Consider the following 12,389-nt stretch of genomic DNA (forward strand, 5'->3'; position numbering starts at 1 on the left):
GTGGGTAGCCTACCCCTTCTTCACTGGATCTTCCCAACCCAGGAATCGATTCCAGGTCTCCTACACTGCAGGCAGATTCTTTACCAACTGAGTTATGAGGGCAGCCCAAGTACTTACTATGCACTAAATTCCATATATCTCCTCTCATTAGTTGGATACAGAGTTATTCATCTTCCTTAGTTCCCCACAACACAGATGATCACAAATTCTACAAAACTACAGCATATTAAAAAGCAGAGACATTACTTTTCCCACAAAGGTCTGCCTAGTCAAGGCTATGATTTTTTCAGTGGTCATGTATGGATGTGAGAGTTGGACTATAAAGAAAGCTGAGTGCAGAAGAATTGATGCTTTTGAATTGTGGTGTTGGAGAAGACTCTTGAGAGTCCCTTGGACTGCAAGGAGATCCAACCAGTCCATCCTAAAGGAGATCAGGCCTGGGTGTTCATTGGAAGGACTGGTGTTGAAGCTGAAACTCCAATACTTTGGCCACCTGATGTGAAGAGCTGACTCATTTGAAAAGACCTTGATGCTGGGAAAGATTGAGGGCAGGAGGAGAATGGGACGACAGAGGATGAGACGGTTGGATGGCACCACCGACTCAATGGACATGGGTTTGGGTTGGCTCTGGGAGTTGGTGATGGATAGGGAGGCCTGGCCTGCTGTGGTTCATGGGGTCGCAAAGAGTCGCACACAACTGAGTGACTGAACTGCATTGACCTGAAGGAGATGTTAATATTTCTATAGCACACAGTCCCAGCTGAAGACCGCAGTGATGTGCAATCTTCCCCTCCCCCATGGGCCACTTCCTCTTTTTACTGTTTTTCACTTAGAAAACAGAGAGGACTCTTGATGCCACACAATGCCATTCTGTTACTTGAAGTGGTTTTCTAGGTATATTAAGCTGTCTGCAACTGTGCATACCATTTTCCTCATCTGAAGAGTCAGTGAATGTCTTATGACTTGTTCTTGCAGAAGCGGGCCCTGAGTCAAGGATCTGGATGTATTAATCTGTGATTTAGGGCTTCCAGGAGAAACTAAAAAGGGCGTGGGGATGAAGGATAGGAAATGAGAAGAAGCCAAATGAGGGTGTGATTTCAAAAACCCTACACTCAACCTATGCCCATGGGAGCTCAGAACACAGGAGTGCATGGCAGAGATTGTCCTGCCTTGTAGCAAAGAAGCTGGCCTTTGGTATTCCATATCAGCCTGGCTTTGCTTGGACACAGCCTGGACGATGTCAGGAGTGTGAAGAAGGGTGAAACATAGAATGCCAAGGTACTGCCAGCTCACTCCAGTGCCTGAGGGTAATTTGCAGCCCTAGGGATAATGCGCATGTGCTAACTGATAGCAGCAAAATATGAAAAAGCTGGGGATGGACTCACAGACCATGGGTGGGGCATCAGTTTGCTACTGTGGGTTTCCTGTAAACTTCCTCTGCTGGGTGCACAGCACATGTAATCACAAACTTTCACTGTAAGTTATAAGTTTCTGACCATAAAGAAGGCAGAGTGCCAAAGAATTGATGCTTCCAAATTGTGGTGCTGGAGAAGACTCTTGAGAGTCTCTTGGACTGCAAGGAGATCAAACCAGTCAATCATAAAGTAAATGAACCCTGAATACTCATTGGAAAGAATGATGATGAAGCTGAAGTTTCATTGCTTTGATGCGAAGAGCCGACTCACTGAAAAAGACTCTGATGCTGGGAAAGACTGAAGGAAGAAGGAGAAGGGGACGATAGAGGATGAGGTGATTGGGTGGCATCACCAATTCAATGGACAAGAACTTGAGCAAACTCCGGGAGATGGTGAGGGACAGGGAAGCCTGGTGTACTGCAGTCCACGGGGTAGAAAAGAGTTGGACACAAGTTGGTGACTGAACACCAAAAACAAAGCATTAAAGTGTGAGTGAATGCCACTGAACTCAGACTTGAGTTTAAATCCTAATTTCACAAATGGAAAGGGAAAAGTCATGTTTTGTTTAAGTTTTAATTCTAACTCCACAAAAGAAATTGGAAAAGTCATTATTACTGTCTTGATTCTTTGTCACCATATCCATAAATGGGAGAATCATCTTTACATCAAACATTTACTCATTTATTTGGTCAATCATTCATTCAGTGAATATGGAGTGTCTACTCTGAGTCAGGTTCTGTTCCAGGGTTATTCTGAGAAGGGGACTGTGGTAAGAAGAGCTCCGTAAAATGTAAAGCTCTAGGCAACTGCTTTATTTCCAGTGGTTATTTATTTTCACAGCTCACTAGAACACATAAAATTGCCTAAAACCACAGCAGGAGATACAAGGAAAAACTTCTTCATACAGAGCTGGTGGGGGAAAAACCAACAACAACTATAGAGTTGTTTCCAGAGTGTCTAGACCTGCCTCTGTCACAGTTCATCCTTTTTCAAATCTCTTAACATTTCTTATGATTGGTTTCCCTATCTATAAAATGAAGAGTTCTCAGCTACTAACCAGTGATTACCTGTTAAGAGCTCTAGGAGAGGGAGTTAGTGGTCAAGTTCAGGGCTGGCAGACTGAGGCGGGCACAGTCCCTAGGACTCCAGTGTGGATTAGAGGCTTCAACTCCAGTCACATCTAGCACCTCCTGTTTATAACAACTGTTTAATGGTAATCTTTTTACTAATTTGATTATGAAAGCTAAGCAACTTAGTACGTGAATGCTCTAGCCTGGCTGCACTGGCTACTGTAATGAAGTGTCAGATGCTCACAACTGGTCTAGGATCTCTGTCGCCCATGACACTGACGACTGAGAACTGCTTTATACGCATGGCTCCAGTCCAGACACGGTATTGCTTGCTGTGGTATGATTCTTTGAAATGGTGAAAAATCTCTAGGTAAAAAACCAAAAGCAAACAAACAAAAACCCCAAATATATATCTTCCTTTGAGTTGCCTAGTAGTTGCCTTCTTGGAAAATTCAGCATATATGGGTCTGGCATAGTAAATGATCAGTAAATAATCAAGGAAGAAAATTAAAATAATTGCAAAACAAAACTCACCTCATCATGTGATTGTAAAGCCCAGATTACAAGCAGGGTTTTCAAAGATGGAGAGGAAGAAAGAAACAGAGTGGGTGTATAGGCTGGGGTCCCTGGCTCAGCCCTTAAATATCTAGAGGGACCCCATCAACGGAACAAGCAAAGGCAGCCCTATTAATTTTCAAAACTTCTCCCAGAGAGACTTACTGCCATTAGGAACCAGTTTTCCAGAAAGTGAGAGTTGCTAATCTAATGACTAGGGGGAAGAAAAAAAACAACCAAGGCAACGAACTTGGCCCCTCCCCTTTCTCAGAAAACGAAACTTCAGAGAAAGACTCCGGACTGCAAAGTCCCCTTTCTAACCTGAAACAGCGCTTTCTGCCCAGAGACTTGTGACAAGCTACCACGGGCTTGGATTTTGATTGGGCAGTTGATAAACTAAAATAACGGGTTAAAGGGAGAGAAAGCCTGTGATTTCTGCCAGCCAGTTGGTGGGAATGGGGGCCCTGACTCCGGCTCCGTGACCTTGGCTCTGTTCTCCTCTGGGCGCTGCCGCCAGCCTGGCGCGCTCACCGTGAGCCCCCACGCCCGCCCGCCCCGCGCTCTGCTTCTCCCTTTCTGCCCCGACCTCTGGCTCCGTGGTACTCTTTTCCCGCCCCGGGTAGCCAGGCACCCGGGCTCGGCTTGCTCAAGCTCAGTCTTGAGCAGACCATCAAGCCGCGGCGAGGCAGAAACTGGCAGCCGCTGGGGCGCAGGCTTTCTCTTCCGTTCTCACAGGACCGCTACCCAGAAGGGGCAGGGCGGAGCAGGAGACAGCACCACGGTCGTTGACAAGCTGCTGGGTGCGTGGGTGGGGGTTGAGGACGCCGGGCACTGCTGTGCAGGGCTGCCTGGTGTCACCCCAAGGGTTCTCTTTTCCTGGGCAGAGCGGAGAAGGGACAGGCTAGTCACGAGGTCAGTGGTCTGTCGAGAGACAGGCGTTTGTGGGTCCAAGACAAGGACCACCTCAGTCAGCAGGTCAGCGCTTTAAGTAGAGCCTTAATCACTGGGCACTGCTCCCTTCTCTGGGCTCCCACCATTTTCCTCTGGGCACCACACTTCCTCACTAGGTTCAAGGACTTGTATCTAAATCTAAATATCTCACACTGTTGTGTGTATCATTTTTGTGGCATCTTAGGTGTTTTTTTTTTGGTTAAAGCTTTATTAAGGAATAATTCACAAACTGTAAAATTCACCTATTTACAATGTACTTCAGGGGGTTACAGTATATTCATGGAATTGTGAAACTATCTTCTCAATATTAAAACATTTTCATCACCTCCAAAAAGAAACACAGTACCGATTAGCCATCACTACCCATTTCTCCCCAACCACTCCCAGCCTAAGGAACCACTAATCTTTCTGTCTGGATGGATTTGCCTATTCTTGATAAATCATATAAATGGAATCATACAGTATGTGGTCTTCTGTGACTGGCTACTGTCACTTGTTATATAGTATTTTCAAAGATCATCCATTTTAGCAACTACTGGCACTTTATTTCTTTTTATTGCTGAATAATATTCCATTGTATATTGCACTACATATTGTTTAGTCATTCATTAGTTATTGAGCATTTTGGTTGTTTTGATTTTTTGGCTATTAAAAATAATACTATTATCAACATTTATATGCATGCATGAACTGAACTGATGTGTGCTAAGTCATTTTGGTCATGTCTGACTCTGTGTGACCCTATGGACCGTAGCCTGCCAGAATCCTCTCTGTCCATGGAATTCTCCAGGCTAGAATACTGGAATGGGTTGCCATGCTCTCCGCCAGAGATCTTCCTGACCCAGGGATCGAACCTGCATCTCTTATGTCTCTTGCACTGGCAGGCAGTTTCTTTACCATTAGCACCACCTGGGAAGCCCCATCAATATGCATGTTTTCTCTTGGGTGGAGTGGAATTCCATCTAGGAGTGGAATTGCTGGGTCATATAGTAACTATATCTTTAACATTTTGAGGAACTGCCAGGCTGTTTTCCAAAGGTGCCACACCATTTTACCTTCCCACTAGAAGTATATGAGAGTCCCAATTTTCCTACATCCTTGCCAACACCTTGTTTTCTTCCCATTTTATTGTGATATAACTGACATACAGCACGTTAAGTTTAAGGTATTATATCACAATATGATTATGACAGTAAGTTTAGTGAACATTCATAATTTCATATAGATACAAAATTAAAGAAATAGAAAAAATGTTTGTCTTGTGATGAGAACTCAGAATTTTCTCTCTTAACTTTTATATATAACATCCTACTGTTCATTATATTTATCATGTACATTTAATCCCTATACATATAACTGGAAATCTGTACCTTTTGACTACCTTCACTGAATTCTCTCTTCCACAACCCCCTGCTTCTGAGTAACCACACATATGATCTCTTTTTCTATCAATTTATTATTGAAGTATAATTGACAATGCTATATTAGTTCCTGTTACACAATGTAGAGATTTGATGTTTCTATTCACTTCAAGATAGTCACTGTGCTTATACTGTCAGCATACAAAGATATCACATAGCTATACTATACATTTTATACCCATGACTTATTTTGCAACTGGAAGTTTGTACCTCTTAATCTCCCTCACTGATTTCTTTCCTCCCTTACTCCCTCCTTTCTGGCAACCACTAGTTTTTCTCTGTAATTAAAATTGTTTCTATTTTGTTAAGTCTGTTCATTTGTTCTGAAGTTTAGATTCCACATATAAGTGAAATCAGACAGTATTTGTCTGTCTCTGACTGATTTCATTTAGTACAACACCCTCTAGGTCCATCCATGCTGTCACAAAAAGCAAGATTTCATTCTTTTTTATGGCTGAGTAATATCCATTATATAAAAATATATGCCACAACTTCTTTATCCACTCATCTATTGATGGGCATTTAGGTTGCTTCCTATCTTGGCTGCTGTGAATAATGCTGCAATGACAGAGAGGGACATATACCTTTTCTAATTAGTTTTCTTTGGATAAGTTTGTTTTCTTTGGATAAATACCCAGGAGAGGAAATGCTGGATTATGAGGTAGTTCTAGTTCTATTTTTCATTTTTTGAGTAATCTCTATACTATTTTCCACAGTGGCTGTACCAATTTACATTCCCAGTTCACAAGGGTTCCCCTTTCTCTACATCCTTGCCAACACGACTTATTTGTTATCTTTTTGATACTGGCCATTCTAACGTGTGAGGTGATATCTCATTGCAGTTTTGATTTGCATTTCCCTGATGATTACTAATGTTGAGCATCTTAAGTCTGTAGCCATCTGTATGTCTTTGTTCGAAAAATGTCTATTCAGATTTTCTGATCATTTTTAAATCAGTTTGTTTCTTTTTTATCTTTTGTTATGTAAGTCCTTTGTATACTATGAATTAACCCCTTATTGGATATAAATTTGCAAATACCTTCTATTCAGTAGGTTGCCTTTTCATTTTGTTAATAGTTTCCTTTGCTATGCAAAAGCTTAGATGAAGTCCCATTTGGATATTTTTGCTTTCATTTCCTTTGCCTGAGGAGACATAGCCAAGGAAATATTACTAAGAGTGATGTCAGACAGCTTACTGCCTTTATTTTCTTCTAGAAGGTTTCTGGTTTTAGGTCTTATATATAAATAAGTCTTTAACCCATTTTGAATTCATTTTTGTGTATACTGTGAGAAAGTAATCCAGTTGTTTTTTTTGCATGTAGCTGTCAAATTTCCCCAACATCATTTACTGAAGAGGCTATCTTTCCCCTACTGTACTATTCTTGCTTCCTTTGTCCTAGATTAATTGCCTATAAAATGTGGGTTCATTTCTGGCCACTGTGTTCTATTCCTTGGTCTATTTGTCTGTTTCTATGCCAGCAGCATACTGTTTTGATGACTGTAGTTTTGTAGTAGAGTTTGAAATCAGAGCATGTGATACTGTCAGCTTTGTTCTTCTTTCTCAAGATTATTTTGGCTAGTCAGGGTCTATTATGCTTCCGTACAAATTTTAGACTTATGTGAAGAGTGCCACTGGTATTTTGATAGGGACTGGACTGAATCTGTATATTACTTTGGGAAGTATGGTCACTTTAGCAATATTAACTCTTCAAATCCACAGACACAGAGTATCTTTCCATCTGCTTATTTCATCTTTGATTTTTTTTTTTATCACTGTTTATAGTTTTCTGAGTACAAGTCTTTTATGTCCTTAGATTTATTCTTAGGTATTTTATTCTTTTTGATAGGACTGTAAATGGGGCTGTTTTCTTTCTTTTTTTCCTCCAGCATCACAGCAGGGTTTAATGTTTCTTTGGGACTGTTTCCTTAATTTTTCTGACAGTTCATTGTTAATGTATACAAATGCAACAGATTTCTGTGTATTAATTTCATATCCTGCTACTTTACCAAATTCATTGATGAGTTCTAGTAGATTTATGGTGGTATCTAGGATTTTCTACATATAATATAATGTCATCTGCAAACAGTGAAAGTTTTACTTCTTCCTTTTCAACTTGGATTTCTTTTTTTTCTTTTTCTTGCCTGACTGCTATAGTTAGGACTTCCAATACTACACTGAATAACAGTGGTGAGAGTAGTGGTGAGAGTAGCCATCTTTGTCCTATTCCTGATCTTTTAGCTTTTCATTAGTGAGTATAACATTAGTTGTGGGCTTGTCATGTATGGCCTTTATTATGTTGAGGTATATATTCCCTCTATACCCACTTCATTGAGTTTTTAATCACAAGTAAATGTTGAATTTTGTCAAAATCTTTTTCTGCATCAATTGAAATTATCATATAATTTTCATTCAGTTCAGTTCAGTTGCTCAGTTATGTCTGACTCCTTGAGACCCCATGAACCGCAGCATGCCAGGCCTCCCTGTCTATCACCAACTCCTGGAGTTCACCCAAACCCATGTCCATTGAATCAGTGATGCCATCCAGCCATCTCATCCTCTGTCATCCCCTTCTCCCCCTGCCCTCAATCTTTCCCAGCATCAGGGTCTTTTCAAATGAGTCAGCTCTTTGCATCAGGTGGCCAAAGTATTGGAGTTTCAGCTTCAACATCAGTCCTACCAATGAACACCCAGGACTGATCTCCTTTAGGATGGACTGGTTGGATCTCCTTGCAGTCCAAGGGACTCTCAAGAGTCTTCTCCAACACCACAGTTCAAAAGCATCAATTCTTTGGTGCTCAGCTTTCTTTATAGTCCAACTCTCACATCCATACATGACCACTGAAAAAACCATAGCCTTGCTTAGATGGACCTTTGTTGAGAAAGTAATGTCTCTGCTTTTCAATATGCTGTCCAGGTTGGTCATAACTTTCCTTCCAAGGAGTAAGCATCTTTTAATTTCATGGCTGCAATCACCATCTGCAGTGATTTTGGAGCCCAGAAAAGTAAAGTCTGTCACTGTTTCTGCATCTATTTGCCATGAAGTGATGGGACCGGATGCCATGATCTTAGTTTTCTGAATATTGAGCTTTAAGCCAACTTTTTTACTCTCCTCTTTCATCAAGAGGCTCTTTAGTTCTTCTTCACTTTCTGCCATAAGGGTGGTGTCATCTGCATATCTGAGGTTATTGATATTTCTCCTGGCAATCTTGATTCCAGCTTGTGCTTCATCCAGCCCAGTGTTTCTCATGACGTACTCTGCATATAAGTTAAATAAGCATGGTGACAATATACAGTTAATGATGTCCTGTGAATGCTGACCCATCCGTGCATCTCTGGGATTACCTGATCATGATATATGATCCTTTTAAGGTATTGTTGAATTTGATTCTCTAATATTGTATTTTGTAAGGATTTTTACATCTATGTTTGTCAAGGATTTTGGCCTAAAATTTTCTTTTTTTGTGATATTTATTTGGTTTTGGTACCAGGATGATACTGGTCTTATAAAATGAGTTCAGAAGCATTTCTTCTCCTGCAATTTTTTTCGAACAGTTTGAGAAGGATAGGTGTTAACTGTTCTCTAAATGGTAAGTCATCTGGTCATGGGCTTTTTTTTTTGGTTGGGAGCTTTGGAATTATTGATTCAACTAATTTCATACTAGTAATTGGTCAGTTCATATTTTCTCTTTCTTCCTGATTCAGTCTTGGGAGGCTGTACATTTCTAGGAATTTTTCCATTTCTTCTAGGTTGTCCATTTTATTGGCATATAATTGTACCCAGTAATCTCTTTTTCATTTTGGTTTTCATTTATTTGGGCTCTCTCTTTTTCCTGATGGGTCTGGTTAATGGTTGATCAATTTCGTTTATCTTTAAAAAAAAAAAATTCTGAAGTTTCATTGATCTTTTCTGTTTTTCAAGTCCCGATTTCATTTATTTCCACTCTGATACCTTTATGATTTCTTTCCTTACACTAACTTTCGAGTTTTGTTTATTCTTCTTTTTCTAGTTCCTATATATATAAAGTTAGGTTGTTTATTTGAGATTTTTGTTATTCCTGGGGTAGGCTTGTATCACTATAAACTTCCCCCTTAGAACTGCTTTCACTGTGTCCCATAGATTTTTGGATCACTGCGTTTTCATTTTTGTTTGTCTCCAGGTACTTACTTTAAGATGTGATAATTTTATTTATTTATTTTTGGCCATGTTGCAAGGCATGTGGGATCTTAGTTTCCGGAACAAGGACTGAACCTGCATCCTCTGCATTGGAAGCACAGAGTCTTAACCACTGAACCACCAGAAGTCTTGTCTCCAGGTATGTTTTTAATTTCTTCTTTGATTTCTTCAGTGATCCATTGACTGTTTAGTAGCATATTGTTTAGCCTCCATGTGTTTTTTTCCCCTTGTAGTTGATTTCTAGTCTCATGGCATTGTGGTTGGAAAGATGCCTGATATGATTTCAGTTTTCTTAAGTTTATTGAGACTTCCTTTGTGGCCTAGTACATTATCTATTCTGGAGAATGTTCCACGTGCACTTGAAGGAATGTGTATTCTACTGCTTTTGCATGGAATGTTCTATATATATCTGTTCAGCTGTTTTAATATAGTGTTTAAGGCAGTGTTTCCTTATTGATTTTCTGTCTAGATGATCTACTGATGTATGTGGGGTGTTAAAGTCCCCTACTATTATTATGTTACTGTTGACTTCTTCCTGTATGTCTGCTTATATTTGCTTTATGTATTTAGGTGCTCTGTGTTGGGTGGACACTTGTTATCTATTTTTTTTTTTTTTTTTAATTTTTGGCCACGCCATGTGGCTTGTGGGACATTCGTTCCCTGACTAGGGATCAAACCCTGGGCCAATGGCAGTGAAAGCAGTGAGTTGTAACCACTGGAGCACCGGAGAATCCCCATATCTATCTTTTTAATTATAGTCATCCTAATCGGTGTGAAATGGTATCTAACTATGGCTTTGATTTGCATTTACCTTATGATGATTAATGATGCATTATTTTTAAATTACAAAATAATTTTAAAGAAGTATTTTCATGCTGAGGTTTTGAGAACTTTAACTATCTAGGTCACATGTCCCAATATCACAGAGACTAGACTCAAACCAAATCTTTCTATGGCTAATGCTTGGGCTCCATACCCTCTTTTCTAGAACAGAATCTAGGATAAAACTTCACTAGCTGCCTCTGTTGGAAAGGGAATCCTGGTCAAGATGAACCTCTGCATGGACTAATTGGTTCATTCATTTCTTATTTACTATTAGAAACTCAAATATACAAAGAGCTTTTTAGTCTCTCCATTTTTACTCTGAAAAGAAAAAAAAAAGTGTTTTCTTGAGATCCTCATAATGGATCTTGGATGAAGCAGTGACCCTTTCTCGTTGGTTAATGATTTTGTGCTTCTCTTTATGTTAGTGCCGCCTGTGCTGAGCAGCAGGGGAGGGCCTGCAGGGCGGCCTTCTGACCGTCAGCTGCCAGTGGTAGAAAAGAATTCTAATAGTGTTATATCTCCTGCTCCAGTAGCCGCTGGAAGACAGGAATATACAATGGGGAAAAACAGTCTCTTCAATAAGTGGTGCTGGGAAAACTGGAGAGCTAGTGTAAAAGAATGAAATCAGAATACTTCCTAACACCAAACACAAAAATAAACTCAAAATGGATTAAAGACCTAAATGTAAGACCAGAAACTATAAAACTCTTAGAGGAAAACATAGGCAAAGACTCTTTGATATAAATTGAAGCAAGATACTCTATGACCCGCCTCCTACAATAATGGGAATAAAAACAAAAATAAACAAATAAGCCCTGAAAAGTGAAAGTGTCAGTCGCTCAGTCACATCCAACGCTTTGCGACCCACGTAGCCTTCCAGGCTCCTCTGTCCATGGGATTCTCTAGGCAAGAATACTGGAGTGGGTTGCCATTTCCTTCTCCAGGGGATCTTCCTGATCCAGAGATTGAACCTTGGTCTCCTCCATTGCAGGCAGATTCTTTACTGTCTGAGCCACCAGGGAAATTAAACTTAAAAGCTTTTGTACAGCAAAGGAAACCATAAACAAGAAGAAAAGACAATCCTCAGAATGGGAGAAAATAATTGCAAATGAAGCAACTGACAAAGGATTAATCTGCAAAATATACAAGCAGCTCATGCAGCTCAATATCAGATAAACAAACAACCCAGTCAAAAAATGGGTAGAAGACCTGAAAAGACATTTCTCCAAAGAAGACATACAGATGGCCAATAAGCACATGGAAAAGATGCTCAACATCGCTCATTGTTAGATACAATGAAAAGTGAAAGTGAAAGTCGCTCAGTTGTGTCCGATTCTTTGTGACCCCATGGACTATAATAGTCCATGGAATTCTCCAGGCCAGAATACTGGAGTGGGTAACCTTTCCCTTCTCGGTCTCCTGCACTGCAGGCAGATTCTTTGCAAATTAAAAACTACAATGAGGTATCACCTCATACAGTCAGAATGACCACCATCAAAAAATGTACGAACAATAAATGGGGGACAGGATATGGAGAAAAGGGAACCCTCTTCCACTGTCAGTGGGAATGTTAACTGATACAACCATATGGAGAACAGTATGGAGATTTCTTTAAAAACTAGGAACAGAACTACCACATGACCCAGCAATCCCACTACTGGGCATATACCCTGGGAAAACCATAATTCAAAAAGACACATGTACCCCAATGTTCATTGCAGCACTATTTACAATAGCTAGGACATGGAAGCAACCTGGATGTCCACTGACAGGTGAATGGATAAAGCAGATGTGGTACATATATACAATGGAATATTATTCAGCCATAAAAAGGAACAAATTTGAATCAATTCTAGGGAGGTAGATGAACCTAGAGCCTGTTATAGAGTGAAGTAAGTCAGAAAGAGAAAAAAAAAATTCTGTATATTAATGCACATATATGGAATCTAGAAAAATGGTACTGATGAACCTATCTGC

General features: G+C 40.1%; 1 long non-coding RNA gene across 1 annotated transcript in view; it reads left to right on the top strand.

Annotated features, from left to right (window-relative positions):
- The window catches only part of LOC122443971, a 16,154-nt gene extending 6,468 nt beyond the window's left edge, over positions 1-9,686 (top strand). Inside the window, exons 2-4 of the long non-coding RNA XR_006270161.1 lie at positions 8,630-8,782; positions 8,902-9,000; positions 9,626-9,686. This is a non-coding gene — a long non-coding RNA (uncharacterized LOC122443971). The remainder of the gene's footprint in view (positions 1-8,629; positions 8,783-8,901; positions 9,001-9,625) is intronic.
- The last annotated feature ends 2,703 nt before the right edge of the window (positions 9,687-12,389 follow it).

The sequence above is a fragment of the Cervus canadensis genome, chromosome 6 (genome assembly GCF_019320065.1).
Source record: "Cervus canadensis isolate Bull #8, Minnesota chromosome 6, ASM1932006v1, whole genome shotgun sequence".
Taxonomy (NCBI): domain Eukaryota; kingdom Metazoa; phylum Chordata; class Mammalia; order Artiodactyla; family Cervidae; genus Cervus; species Cervus canadensis.